The 15,787-nt window shown below is 49.1% G+C and overlaps 1 long non-coding RNA gene across 2 annotated transcripts; it reads right to left on the minus strand.

The window, feature by feature from the left end:
- Positions 1-1,135: 1,135 nt before the first annotated feature.
- Positions 1,136-4,099, minus strand: LOC135829606 (uncharacterized). Of its 2 annotated transcripts, XR_010555871.1 has the most exons (5): positions 3,734-4,099; positions 3,534-3,622; positions 3,134-3,188; positions 2,939-3,042; positions 1,136-1,669 (listed from the first exon to the last, which is right to left on the minus strand). It is a non-coding gene; the product is annotated as an uncharacterized LOC135829606 (long non-coding RNA). The 2 variants fall into 2 exon arrangements; XR_010555870.1 differs by having other exon boundaries at positions 3,534-4,094.
- Positions 4,100-15,787: the final 11,688 nt, after the last annotated feature.

The raw sequence follows: 15,787 nt of genomic DNA on the forward strand, positions 1-15,787 counted from the left end.
AACATCAGATAGCAGGGTGAGTCAGTGTGGGTCATGTAGGTGCTGAACTAGCGCTGAGAATCGTTGGTCATTCACAACGTAAGTCGTTGTTGCCTGACATTATACATGTACATGTACACAGCCGGGTTTGCAGACATCCGGTTTGAGAGGTTCATTGGGTATGACGTCACTGCCTGCAGTGCCTGCAGGCATCATGACCTGGTCAGTGAATGGTCGCCTGAGACAGTGTTCTAACCATTGTCAGTCGTCCTCCTTGTCATCGTTGTTCTCGTTGTTGCTCTTTTCCGTTATCTCTGCTCATGGCATGCTGTATCCTATGATAATTATCACGTGACTTCTCCTACTGCTGCTGCTGCTGGTCCTAGAATAGCGTAGCACGCTCGTGATTGGGATGCACACTGTAAGCAAGATTACCCATATAAAAACCGCTCTCTGAGCGGTTCTGAAAAACCTCTACTGGTGCGGCCCCGTCGTAAAAGTAAGAAATTAGAACTGGTGCATTGTCCTCCCAAATGTGAACTGATCCACCTGAATCGCGATTGACGGGACCCGAACGCACCAGTAGCACGAGGTTCCTACCTGTGGATGCAGCTGGGGATGCTGGTCCATAGCCAAAGTCCGGGCAAAGGTGGGCTTCGGGGTACTGTAAGTGTTGTATGGTATCTTGATCAGCGACGGCGCCGGCCCACTGCTGTGACCCTGTGCCCTCCCGGCCTCGTGCTACTGGTGCGTTCGGGTCCCGTCAATCGCGATTCAGGTGGATCAGTTCACATTTGGGAGGACAATGCACCAGTTCTAATTTCTTACTTTTACGACGGGGCCGCACCAGTAGAGGTTTTTCAGAACCGCTCAGAGAGCGGTTTTTATATGGGTAATTTCAGTTCTTTTTCTGTTCCCTCCCCCACCCCGGCCCAGCTCCGAAGATAAACATGGTGAGCACGCGCGCGATGCACTGTATGTAGCCATGCGACTGCAATAGCACACTGATATATTCCAGCCCTCCCCACCTCGCTACCCCGCACAGAGACACATTGTGACAAACACAGACATGCACATGGCACACACACATGGGCACGCACACACGCACACACACACACACACACACACACGCGACCCAATCAGGAAATTCTTGATGAACATTGTATAATGCCATGCAAAGCAGTGGCCACCGTACTTCAGGAAGTCAGTTGTGAAACAAAAATAATTCAACTACAATGTGTAGGTATTAAAGCTGGCGGCCAAAGCACAACATTGCAAACCGTGATGAAATTTGCCTAAGGATTGTAGTTTGCAGACCACATCATGGAAGCAGTGAATACAGAATGATTGTGACCACCATACACCAGAAACTTGCAGAAAGTCACATATCCAACAGATAGAGAAATGAACAGCATCTGGTACAGCCCACACAAAACCAAGCTGACCTGATACTCGTCCGAAGATCGTAAGTGGCAGATCCTTTTCAACGATAGCATGCAGGTGTACGTTACACGCATGGACAAAATCTGACCGTGTCACCGGCATACATTGTCATCACATGCATACCCCACAAGTTACACACATGCACAGTAGAAGCACAATAAAAGCAATGGAAAAATATGAAGGGGTTGCTGAAGCATCTTCGCACTTCAAATTCAGACTTCGATGTGGTCGTCACGGGATGATGTACCTGCAAGATACAAGTGATGCAGAAATAAAGCATAAGGTCGTGAGGTAGGCTATGAGACACCACAAATGGGTCACCTACATGTATGTTCAGGGCTGGTGTACACACACACGCAGAATTGTCATCATTGAGAATTTCCCAAACTGTGAAGAGCAGTGAAATCCACTTGCATGCACAGGAGCAATTTTGCAGTATGATGCGCAGCTCGGGAATACACCTGTTGAAAATCATCGGGGTTACATTCCCATTGGAATTCCCATTCATGTGGGATTCACAGAAGCAATTTGGCAGTGTGCTGCGCAATGCGACACGACCTGCGATTCTGCGTGCGATGCAAACTCGCACAAAATACCATTCACAGAATCACGACAAGACGTCAGCGATGCAACAGCGCCTGCTGACGTGCCTCAAGTCAAAGCTCAATGAGAATGCGTTTGTCGGTTACAACTGGTACAAATGTACAAGCAATTTCTGAAAATGCTCCTGTGAATCCTCCTTTAATTTAAGCAGTGCAGGAATGTCCCTCCTCCGCTCTCCCCCCCCCCCTCCACACCCTCAGGGAACTTGGCAAGGAACGGTGGTCTTCGCGGTTCCCAACATCTATTTGCAGCCTTCTGGTCTCCACTATGTCTTTTCAATGGGATTTGTACGTACCATAAAAGCAAGTCTAAAATGAACAGCACATTTGCCGTTCCCCCACTGGGGAGGATGCGTTCCACAGCTATCCTGACAAGATATTCCGAGAAGTGGTGCTGAGTGCAATGCATTAGGGAGGTTCTGCTCTACGTTTTCGGAACGCGACGCAAAGAATCACGCGAACTTTCTTCGCGTTCCCGTAACGTAAAGAAATGCTGTTCTGCTCTACGTTTCACCTAGAGAAGTCACGTGGAATGTGTACTGGGGATTTCCCCTTCCATATTTGGCAGTTTTCTGCATGCAGTTGATCGATACCCAGCAAATCCGTACGCATTTTCTCTGCGTGTGCCGCGCCAGAGCGTAGAGAACCCCATCTCCGCATAGAAATCTGGAGCCAAAACACGCGAAGCCGTAGACTCTAACCCAGACACCTGCTCTCTACGTGATTTCTCTACGTTTCACATAGCAGAACCTCTCTATTATTGTGAAACTGAAAAAGCTGACCAAGCGCATCTAACGTCTAAACCTCTAGTTCGCCAGCTGACTACTTTCAGACTCCATGGCATGTAGGTCCGAGTACATCTGGCTTAAAAGTTGACAACAACGGCGCACGCACATAAGCAACGGCGATCTTACCTGTACTGTAGCAGTACTTCCGAGTTCCCGTATGGGAGTTCCCTCACTGTGTGTGCAATAGCAGCCTCATCAGACCAGTTCAATGCGACGCGGACAGTCCGACACTGAGGAAGACATTGAAGAAGTCAGAGACAGGAAGAATGGTTGATTTACAACTCAACTAGCAAGGCTGCACACCCACGAAGTTCCACTCACCATTGTGCCGTCCTTCTTGGAATGCAGAAATAACGCTTCTTCTCGAGAACACAGCCTGTGACAGAGAAAAAGGAAGGAGCATCGGCATTGGTCCTCTGCTATTGCCGAGTTGCACAGTTCACTTTAACCAGACTGAGGACGTTCAAGAACTCCCCATCCATACCACCATCATTGGAGTAAGGGGAAAGGTCAGATTGCCTATAAATCCACCCAGCATTCCTGGATGCCAGGATGTGCTGCCCCCCCCCCCCCCCCCCTACTGCCTGGAAAGGGCAACATATGTGACAGCGTTCACCAGTACAGTCGGAGGAGAACATGGGAGAAGGCAAAGAAGGGCAACACACATGAATCCCTTATAAACAAGCAGTGGCAACTCTAGCACCAGTAATGTTGGACTTACATCCCAGCCATTGCCGCCGGATTCAGCGGCTTCTTCTTCTTCGTCTCCCATCTTGGAAGCACTCCTTCGAGCTTCCCGTAAGTTCAGTCCTGGGAGTACAGTCGGAGGAGGACGTCAGAAAAGCCGAAAAGGCAACACACATAATCGATTCCCTTATAAGCAAGCAGTGGCAACTCTAGCACCAGCGATGTTGGACTTACATCCCAGCCATTGCCGCCGGATTCCCACGCTTCTTCTTCGTCGTCTTCCAGTTCCCAGGTTCCATCTTGCAAATACTCCTTCCCGTAAGTAAGTGCAGTCCTGGCCTGGGTGGATGCGCAGTACATTGACGATGGCGGAGATGGAGCAGGTCAGGGAGCCCTATAGGGGTCCCGAGAGCAGATTGCGGCCAAATTCGGGACGATGCCGGACGCCAGTCAGTATGAAGTAGCGAATTGCGGACCGCCACGTAGATTGGGGTCGCGGGGTCATAATCCACGGGCACTACTCGTACGTTGCTCCAAAAAGGGCACTGCACTGTTCCACAGTTGCTGTTAGCGGTCGCCAAAGGCACTTGGTAGGCCGGTAATTGGGTCACGGGTCAAAAAAGTGTCAACAACGTGTCAACAACGTGTCGACCACGTGTCTTTAGCGGTACACTAATTTTGGTGTCCCCAAACTGAAAACATCGAGCACCAGTATGGAAAGGCTTTAGACAGAAAGCTTTTCCAATCAAGAGCCTTGTCAAAGTGTTGGCAAAGAGAGGAGAGCTGCAAAGTGCAATGTCGTATTCATAACATACTATAGATTGGTATATACACAGTGCTAGCCACTACTGGCACTAGGCTTCAAGCAAGCAACACTCGGGCTTGGCAAAGTGGCCCCAGAGAGAGGTACTAGGTGAGCTGGACTGCACGGTGTAAGATATTCTTGAGTCTTGACTGTCAGACAAGAGCAAGCAATTAGCAAGCAAGAGCCAGATGATTGGTTACAGTATGGAATCAAGCAAGAGTACGAGTGTGAGATCGCCTAAAATCACAGCCCGCCGCGCGAAGCGCGAAGGGCTGTGATGTAGGCTGATCGAACACGACTACGAGTGTTTTGATTGCATTTTCTGACATGCACCCACGCTTGAAACTCATATCGGACTTGTGAATACATGTAGGTATGATTCTGCATCTGCCTGCTTGAGTTCTGAGGTTGCCCGGGCTGTACCACGCAGTCTGTATGGGTGACCCTGGACACAGGCACATGATGTGTCACTGCACTATCTGTAGATCTACCGCACAAATACATAAACATGGTCCATGTGCCTTTTTGCCAGCTGTTCCACACAATGAATGTGACTGTGCCGCGTGTGCCTGTGTGACTGCACCGCACAGTCGCAGTACAACTGATAGGTTATGCACTCTTCCCGTATGTCACGTGATTGTCGCCTTGGAGTTGACCAATGACAGATCAAACAGCGCGGGCTGGAAAGCGCGGGCCTGCCTGCTAAAGGGGATGGAACTGGATCCACTGCCCGTCGTCAAGTGACGACGGGCAGGAACGGATTCCACTGCCCGTCGTCACTTGACGACGGGCAGTAGCCACTGGACTGACTGTCTACTTCATGGTCTTTCATTGGTTACTAAAAAAATAACTACAAAAGTCTAAAGCAGAAGAGCGACTGTTTGCAACCACAACTGTCATCATGGCGCTCCAACATTTCATCTGGAACTGGGAGAAAAGAAGCCCCTTTGTTGAACGATATACGGCGATGTGAATGAGCTCCTCCGAAAAGTTGAGGAAGAGACTGAAACTTTTATTGCGGAGTCGCTCGCGAAGGAGATCTTGGACGAGCCGGATGAGCCTCAACCAAAGCGCGCAATGCTCAGCAAATTGCAGGACCCGCGCAATTTGCCGATGTTTCCGATGAAGACGTGGAAAAAATCCGTAGGAACAGAACAGCCAGAATGCCCGATGCCCAGTCGACAATGTCAATGGCACCACGAGAAAAAAAAAACACTACGACGTACGTATGGACTACTACAAAAACAGTACCAGAAAAAATCACAAAACACAATGCAGGTGTGTGTCTGTCATGATCTCTTTATTTGGCTTGGGTGCACACGGGAAACACGTTCCAGTCACTCATACTCGGCGCCATATCACGCCAGCACGGCAGTAGATCTACCGCTGTTCATCCAGCTATAGCCCTTGCCGCTATCGCGGCGCGGGCTGGATTCCGCGGTACTGCCCTCGTACTCGTGCAGGAACCTGTACTTGCTACAACCGGAGTACAATCATTGGGTAGTCAGAGTTGTGCATGCATAGCTGTATCAGTGTATGACAGAGCACTAGTCTAGAGTCAGAGTGAGTGTTGCACGCATCATGTAACCAGGTAACACTGAACTGAGAAACTGAACTCTGAACAGTAGGTCTACGGAGAAACTGCACTGAACTGACAAACTAGGTTTCCGCTTTTCACACACATTCTACCTGTTGTGCTGTCGAAGCTTATGGCTGAGGGGCCTGGCGCAAAGCCCAGGGCTCTGCTGCCTTCACTGGTGAAAGCCAAAAAGAAGTTGTTGGAACAGGCCGAAGAGTCGGGAGTTCAGCTGAGCGGCGGCCTCGCTTCTGATGATCACATTCCGCTCGAACAGATATTCGTGAATTTGGCCTTTGTGTCTGAAAAGGAATTGAAAAGAGACTTTGATGAAGCGTTCTCGACGTATGCCGAGAGACGTGAACACGCAGTGCAATTTAGCGAAGCCGATCGAATTGAATTGAAGAACCTGTTTTGTGCCGCAGGTTCAAGTGTTGACGCCGTTTCTCATGCAGCAGGAAAATCTGCACCAGCAGCAGCAGCTACAGCGACCGAGTCGAGAAATCTCTGTGGCAAGGTGTTACGGAATGTACTGGTGTACGGATCTGCTGGTAGTGGCAAGACCACAGTGTTTCTGCTCATGGTTCTATACCTGTGGAGCAGAGGTGAACTATGGCAGGAGGAATTCGATCTTGTCGTAGGACTGGAGCTCCGTGAAAAGGAGGTGAGAGCTGCCACTAGTCTTGCTGAGCTGTTGGCTGTGAAACTGGACACCCAGGGCCTGTCGCAGACTGAGATACTGGAGCTAGCAAGCTACTTCGAGGATTCTCCAAGCCGTCTATGTGTCATCATGGATGGCTTGGATGAATGTGATTTCGCCAGCTGCAGTAAGTTCATGAGACACTTGCTGAAACGTGAGGGCATGGTGAAGACACACGTGATCGTCACAAGCCGTCCATGCCAGGATGCATATCAACTATCGCAGTGTGGCAAATATCAGCAGAAGATCCAAGTACTGGGTTTCTCACCGGAGCACGTGAAGGAGTACACAGAGAAGGTTCTCGGCAAACAACGCGCTGAAATTCTGTTGGAAGAGCTGCAGAGCAAGCCGGATGTGTCATGTCTTATGGCAACTCCCATGTTTGCAGCCCTAACATGTGAGCTTTTCAAGACCAGCAAAGGTGTGTGGAAGTGCAGCGCATCCCTGTACGAATCGTTACTGCGTCGAGTCGTAGAGCGTGCCGGTGGTGCGGTTTGCGAGTCCATTTCACTTGCACTCAGCAAAGTGGTCCAGTCGCTACAGGAACTGGGGCGTTTTGCGTTTCGCATGCTGCTGGTGAAAAGGATGGTGTTCAACACGTCCGACATCATCACCTCCCACTTGAGCAAGGATGCAATGAGCTTGGGTCTTCTGCAAACATGCCAGGGCACAATGTCTACGGACGCTCGCCAATACCGCTTCTGCCATCTGTCACTGCAGGAGTTCCTGGCGGCATGGTTCCAGGCAGAATGCGTGGTGCAAGAAAGACATCACGCCATTGCACTGGTACGGCGACTGGGCGCGTACGATGGTCATATGGCAATGTTCTGGAAGTTTCTCATTGCTCTATGCCCGGAAGACGTGTCGCTGACCATCATGGAGGAGCAATGGCGTGTGCAGTGCGCGGACCCCATACCGCTGGATCCTAGCAGTGAAGCCGACGAATCCACCAAACTAGCTGACAGATACGCCAGCAAGGGGTTTCAGAAATGGGCTTCCAACGCGACTACGGAGGCTATCAAACATGCTGCTACTGCCGCTAGACGTGCTGCCACCGCCGCTAAGCTAGCCGAGGACATGCGGAACGACTCAAGTGTCCTGACGTGTGAGATGGAGATGGCAAAGGTCCACGACCGACTTTGCCAGGTACTGAAGGCTGAGGATATGACAGTCCTTGCCGACATTCTCCTCATTCCTCGGCATGACCGTGGCAAGGGCCATGGTCAGCAACGTGTGCGCCGTTCCATGCCCATCAGCCGAGAGCCCACAGACGCGCTTTTCTTAAAGACTCTCCTGACAGTGTGGATGGAGAACGGCTGTGTTGCAAATGGCACTGTGCTGCTGGAAGCGCTATCCAAGGTGGATGCCGAGCTGGCGCGGCCGTGCGAGAGTCTTCTTCATCCCGCTGCTATGCTGCTGAGTCATGAATCCCTGCAAGCTGCTCCTTCTGCCATTGTAAGTCTAGCTGATGCTGCCCCTGATTATGTGGATTCTCCTATCCGTTGGTTGTTTGTTCATCTTGTGGTGGCATATCACGAGCATGCAGAGTATCACGGTGTGTCCTGCAACTGGACACACCCTTTCTTTCGTGCGATGCTTGCATCAAAGCTCATTCTCAATGGCGTTTCGCTTTCTTCTCATGAATGTGTTGCTCTCAGTTCTTTACTGCGTGGCTATACATGTAGTGATTTGGAGGTAGTCACCCTCTCCGGTTGTAGTCACTCCCAGCTTATCAGCAGGCTTACAGAGGTGTAGTAGTGTACGGGTACTAGATCTAAGCGTGAATGGTATTCATGATGGTCAGGCATTGTCCTCAGTGATTTCAGCCATGTCTGCTAGTCTTATGGTTGTGTATGTCAGTGGTAACCCTGTTGGTGTGAGTGGTTTTGTGTCGGTGTGCCGTGCACTTAGTCAGTGTAAGAATGTACACGATGTCTATGTCGAGTACATGTATAGTGATGGTGCTGCACCGTTGTGTGTACTCTGTGATATGTTGGAGCAATGTACACAGCTGAAAGTGTTGTGGTTGAGTGGGAATGTGTTTGTGGGTAGTGAGGATGATGAATTGAGATTCATTGAAGCAGTGAAGGTGTGTACACAGTTACCTATACTGATGGTGCGTGGCTGTGGCTTGAGTGAGAATGTACGTTCTCAACTTGTCACTGTGTTCACAGAGTGGGGGCGTCGGCGTGGCTTGCATGGTGTGTGAGTATGTAGACTGGTTGTGTGAGTGTAATGTGATCGTGACAATGTATGTTGTGTTGTAATTTGACCACACAGTCATGTAAACTCAGTAAATTTGTTGTTAATTCTTGAGACAATGTAAAGGTTTGTATCGTTTTGTTCCCCTGTATACCCCCTACCTCTAAACCCTGACCATCGATAGTTTTTTTGCCTGCTTTTCTTCTTGTACATATGATGTTTTTGCTTGCTGCTTGCCTGCTTACTACTCTAATGTTGAGGACTGTTGTGAATAGATTTCTGATGTTTTCATGCCTATAATCATATCTGCTGCTACTGCTATGCTATGTTGTTTTTTCATCATTGATTTATGAACTGATAGTAATTTCTATGTGTGTTTACAATGTTCTATATGTAATTTTGTTTATTTTTTGTCATAGCTTGTGTAATCATGGAGAATTGCATTTAAAAGAGGTTGCTATGATGGTTATGTGTATGTGTGTGTGTGTGTGTGTGTGTGTGTGTGTGTGTGTGTGTGTGTGTGTATGTGTGTGTGTGTGTGTTTGTGTGTGTGTGTGTGTGTGTGTGTGTGTGTTGCAAGGCCCACTGTGGGGCATGTGGTCGGTGCTACCGCTCTACTCGTGGCTTCCAAATCCATAGCTGCCAGAGATGGTTCTCTCGTGGTACCAATTTAACATGGTCCACGACCACTCGGCGGACTTCCGACTTTCTGCCGTAGCTCGTCGTTTCCATGTTGTCGGCCCCGCAAGGGGACACGTGACCGTAATGGCAGTGTTTACCTGGACCAGGGCCAGATGTGTATGTGTGTCTGCACAAGTGTGTGTACGTGTGCCAGCACCCTCACTTTGTGTGCTTGCGCGTGTGTGCGCCTGCGCGTGTGCATGGGTACGATCATGTGCGCGTCTGTGTGCGCGATTGTGTTTGCGCACGTTTGCGCCAACACCTTGCTAGCATGCGTGTGTGTGGGTGGTCAATCGCCTACACTTTCTTCGTGTGGTTGTTTTTGCTCGTGGACATTGTGTGCCTGTGGGGTGTGTGTGTGTGTGTGTGTGTGTGTGACCAACGGCCAGAGAACGAGACAAGTTCCGGCATATGTGTATCTGCTCTCGCCGGTTCCGACTAGTCTCGCATCTGGAGCGCCATCGGGTGGCGTGCTCTTTCTCTCTCTCTCTGCTGCCCCTCCGGGGCCCACGTGACCCTAGTGGTAGTGGCTCTACAGGACAGGACTGGTGTGTGTGTGTGTGTATGAGTGTGTGTGTGTGTATGAGTGTGTGTGTGTGTGTGTGTGTGTGTGTGTGTGTGTGTGTGTGTGTGTGTGTGTGTGTGTGTGTGCGTACGTGCAAGCAACCACACCCTGTGTTTATGGCTGGGTTTGTGCGTGTTTGTGCAATCAACTATTCTCTGGGTGTATGAGAGTCTGGGCAAGCAACCACACTCTGTGTTTTAGTGTGTACGTGTATGCGTGCTTGCATGCGTGCGTGCGTCTGTGTGTGTGTGTGTGTGTGTGTGTGTGTGAGTGTGTGTGTGTGTGTGTGTGTGTGTGTTCGTCTGTATGTGTTCGTGTGTGTGTGTGTGTGTGTGTGTGTTCGTGTGTGTGTGGTTTCGGGGGGGGGGGGGTGTGAGTGTGTGTGAGTGTGTGTGTGTGGGGGGGGGGGGGTGCGTTTGTGTGTGTGTGTATGTGTGTGTATGTGTGTGTGTGTGCGTGTGTGTATGAGTTTTGTGAAAGCAACCGCACCCCGTCTTTCAATCGGCATGTGTGCGCGTGATTGTGCAAGGAACCACAATTTGTGCTTTGTATGGGTGTGTGCGAGTGCTTGTGCATACGGCCACGTGTGTGTGTGTGTTTATGTGTATGTGTGTGTGTGTCTGTGTGTTTAAATGTGTGTGTGTGTGTGTGAGGGAGGGGGTAGTTGTGTGTGTGTGTGTGTGTGTTTGTGAACGGTGGAGGCGAACCTCGCTGCTCGTTTGGCGCAGGCGTCCAGGCTGTTGGGTTTTCTCAGGTCTCCAATATTTCAGTGCGTACATGTCTCGGTCCACACCAAGCTGCTGGTGTATCGTGCTATTGTCATTTCTGCTCTTCTCTATGGTGCAGAGACATGGCCCATAAAGGTGAATCGTATTTGCCGACTCCGAACCTTTCGCCATGATTGTATTTGCGCAATTCTCGGTATCGCTCGTCATGAGCAATGGGAGGAGAGATTGTCGTCGGCCTTGCTGAGTGAGCTGGCAGGGGTGGACGTCGACATGGCCGATGTGATCAGGAAGCACTGCCTGCAGTGGCTTGGTCATGTGGCACAGATGAAGGAGGCCAGGCTGCCCAAGCAGATCATGCGGCTGTTCGTGGAACTGCCCTGCAAACGCCCGCAACAGGGTCCGAAGAAGCCCTGGGGGGATGTTTTGTCCTCGGACTTCACTGTCATCGGTATGTCTGAGGTGGACTGGTATGACACAGCGCAGGAGAGATCCACCTGGTTTCAGTATGGTCAACAAAGGGGGAAGAAAGAAGCCACAGACATCCCGTGCACCAAGTGACCAACTACAACTGTGACAAAGTGTTCTGTCATCTTGGTGACCTCAAGTTACATGCGCCATACTGCAGATTTCGGGTTTAGAGCCTCAATGAGAGGAAGCAATCCCTATTATTGCTTCGGCAATGGGCGTTCAAGGTTCAACGTGTGTGTATGTGTGTATGTGTGTGTGTATATGTTTGTGTTTGTGCAAGCAACCGCACTCTGTGTTTATGCATCGGTGTGTGTGTGTGTGTGTTTGTGTGTGCGTGTTTGTGCATGCAAGCACACTCTGTGTTAATGTCTGGGTGTGCGTGCGTTTTTCTGCTAGCAACGACACTCTGTGTTGTATGTGTTTGTGGATGTGTGTTTCTTCCAGCATTTTCTACTTGCTTGTGTGTGGGTTCATGTTTGTATGAGGGCAGGTATGTGTGCGGTTTGGGAGGGGGGGGGGCTCATTTCTGAGTGTATGTGTGGGATGTGGGAAGGGGTGAGGGGTTGGGCTTATGTCTGAGTGTGTGTGTGGGGTTTGGGAGTGGGGAGGGGGGGGGGGGGTTAGGCTCATGTCTGAGTGGGGTTTGGGAGGGGGGGGGGGCGGTGGACTCATGTCGGAGTGTATGTGTGGGGTTTGGAGGGGGGGGGGGGGGGGATTGGACTCATGACTGAGTGTATGTGTGTGGTTTGGGAGGGGGGGGGGGAAGGTCTCATGTCTGAGTGTATGGGTGGGGTTTGGGGGGGGGGTGAGTGTATTTGGAGCAGGGGCGGGGGGGGGGCATGTCTCTATGGGTATGCAAAACCTGCACCTAGACAATATAAAGTGAAATGATGTAAGGACGCAGTAGAGACTGACTTTGTGTCTGTTGGTGTACCTCTGTAACAGCTTAGTTCCATTGTCCAGGATGGACAGGTATAGCGGATCCCCTGCCATGACGCTGTCATTACTATTCTGCAGTTCTGCATGGAGACTGGAGCAAAGCCACTCACATGTGATATCTGGACACGCAGTTTTCTACCGCCCACGACACTTTGCGAGGCATTAGTGTAACGCTGTTCCATTCTTCTGTCAGATATCTCGGTAGATGTTATGTTGTTCAAAGCGGTCCATGATGACAATGGCTAACGTGCAACTGAGTTGGCTACCCATTGCCAACCCCTTTATCTACTTAAATGTTCCAAGGATTGGTTGCTGGAACGCGTTGTTGTGTAGAAGTTGTCTGAGTAGCTCTTTGAGGTCGACTGATGTTAGGCAGTAGGTGTTGAGTTTAAAGTGATTTGTTTACAGTATGTTGTAGAGTTTGAAGTGATTTGTTTACAGAATGTTGTTGAGTCTGAAGTGATTTGTTTACAGAATGTTGTTGAGTCGACAAGGTGCTTGTTGCAGAGTGTATTCATGTCTTCCGTCTTCATCATCACCATCTCACCTACTTCATCGCTTCGGGTGACCACGATATCTTCACTCTCTCGTAATAACTTTAGGACGTGGAGGTTTGCTTGGGAGATGTTGTATTTAGGATTCTGCCATATCCCTGTCGTTCTCATAGTGCGTTCCATGTGCCTTAGGAAACCTCTGATGGAAAGCTCGGCTGGGTCCATGTCACGTGGTGCTGCTTTTCCCTTTATTAATAAAACGCCAGACAATCTGATTTGACAGTATCGAAAGTTCCACCAAATACCGGCCACAGGAAGCAGTGTCCTGAGATCCAACGCGAAAACAGCAAAACAATTGTGTAGATTATCACTGAGGGAAAGTATCGGGTTGCTGTGTGGTAAATAAATATTGCTAAAGTAATACCAGTTATCTACACAGCAACCCTCTGCTACTATGGTGAGGGAAATGAGATGCATGGATGGAACACAAAGAACAATGGATGCATGACAGAGCTCCATATGTTTGGAGTGAAGACTAGAATCTGTTTATGCTTGAAACAGGTAAGCCGTAAAGGAATATATTGTCATGTCGTGAAAGGATGGCATCTGTAGCTGGACTTGTGATTCCGGAAAAATGTCGCTGGAATGCATCTGAGTTTTTCCACCGCCCACGGCGCTGGACCAGGCTGAGCTCGACGGAACTTGCAATTGCCTTTCGTGCTCCGGTAGGGCGGAGTGATCGAGCAGAGATTCCTTGCTGCTGGCCGGAGTGTTTGAGCATCTGTGACAGCAACTGTGCGGTTGAAGCTGACACCAATCCTCTATATGGCTCTCTGAGTGTGATGAACACGGGGCGGTTGTCTACCGTTTTTCCCATGCAGCCGCAGTTTTGTTCATGTACGGTCACTATGTGGCAACGGGGCGTAGTTCTGCATCTGTGACATGCTAGATCACCACTGCATTGCTTGACATACCCTTGTCCGCTTTGGAGCCGAAGAAGAATATTTCCAAGCCAGCCTCGACCCATGCGATGCCGCCTAACCTGAGTCGAGCTCAAGCATATTTGCTAGTTTCTTTGTCGTTATCGCTGGTGTGGAGATAGATGGTGGTACTGGGACTATTGCTACATCTGATGGCCGGCACAGGGCTGAGAGGCAAAGCAGTGTCAAAGCCTTTGTGCATAGCTCTTTTTAACAGGCAATTCCACTGATAGGCCAATGTCACGAATGTAGGTCTTTTCGACGTCAGTGTTCATCGTTGCCTGGCGTGTCTTGGATGTAGGAGATGTCACGTGACCTGTGTGTACACATAGAGTGTAGAGTATTGTGATATCTGGTATTGGACTAACCCGTATGTCAGCCAGGAACGGAACGGTGACACGGACTAGTCGAAGTGTTAGTTCTGGTCAAGAAGATGATCTGGTTACGAATTCGAGGAAGCTGCTTACGACACCCAAGGTCAGGCAGTCGTTATCACCACTGAAACTGACCAGGTCAACTGCAATTCTGCGATACCGAGCCAAGTGTGACAGGTGCACAAATTATACGTAAAATATACGTCCTTCGCGTTGAAAGGGTTAAGGCATCGTTTGGAATGCTCTCCGCTGCCTGTTGTCGCTACAGACCTTGCATAATGTCATAGCTCACTTCTTGTTGTGGAGAAGCTCTGGCTGGCGGAACGACGCTAGAGCCGGGGCTCCAACAGATTTGGGAAGATTCGGGATTATCAGTGGTGGTTCCATTGCCATGCCTACCACATCCTGGTGCCAGGGCTGTGCTGGCCAAACGGGGGCAATAACTGTTTCCGTTACACCCTGTTTCGGGTGGAAACGGAGGATTGACATTGCTGTGGGTTCCCGTCCAGTCTTGCTGGAGTGCATCTACTGCTTTCCGTCTCCTCGTCCAACCACCGTGAGTCGTATGGAGGTACCCGTGTGTTCTGACAGTTGGCAAAGCGATCCACATCGTCTGGTCACAGTTCTCTGTGTATTGTCTGGAAGATACCGCGGTTTAGTGGCCAGTTGCTGCTGGGATGTGCTTCGCCAGGATGATTGTCTTGAGCCGCGAGGTTATGACATTGATTGGACGAGTTACAGCCATCATAGCTTCCTAGCGTTCCCCCAGGTTGTTTAGCTGGTAGACTGTAGTTATACTGTCTGATCTGATCATCACCATCTTGTCCTTGATTAGCGCGGGGTTTGCTTGTTCATTATTATTATTATTATTCTTTATTTCCACGATGGCCCATGGCCAATAAGGAAGATAATATTATTCAAATAAGTCCAGAATCATATAAAATCAGTCTATCAAGTAAGGCTAACGCTTATCTGGGGGATCTCCTATTTGTGTATGACTGTATTATTATTATTCTCGTATCCGTTCCCAAGGAGAACTCACGACAATGGAGTGAAAATACACAGCGCATAGCAGCTGTATTGCTGAGCTTGAATTGAGTGCGCTTCTGGTTGTTGGTGAAGCTCATAGTTATCCAGGAAAATAGTACCGCCTCAGTGGTGGCAGCGGGGAGGGGGATTCGAACCCACGCCTTTTAATTTTTTTATTTTTATTTTTATTTTATGAAAATGCACATGCTTACATAGAATGGAAGAGAACAACAACAACAACAACAACAACAACAACAACAACAACAACAACAACAACAACAACAACAACAACAACAACAACAACAACAACAACAACAACAACAACAACAACAACAACAACAACAACAACAACAACAACAACAACAACAACAACAACAACAACAACAACAACAACAACAACAACAACAACAACAACAACAACAACAACAACAACAACAACAACAACAACAACAACAACAACAACAACAACAACAACAACAACAACAACAACAACAACAACAACAACAACAACAACAACAACAACAACAACAACAACAACAACAACAACAACAACAACAACAACAACAACAACAACAACAACAACAACAACAACAACAACAACAACAACAACAACAACAACAACAACAACAACAACAACAACAACAACAACAACAACAACAACAACAACAACAACAACAACAACAACAACAACAACAACAACAACAACAACAACAACAACAACAACAACAACAACAACAACAACAACAA

This window comes from Sycon ciliatum, chromosome 13 (assembly GCF_964019385.1).
Source record: "Sycon ciliatum chromosome 13, ocSycCili1.1, whole genome shotgun sequence".
Classification (NCBI taxonomy): Eukaryota; Metazoa; Porifera; class Calcarea; order Leucosolenida; family Sycettidae; genus Sycon; species Sycon ciliatum.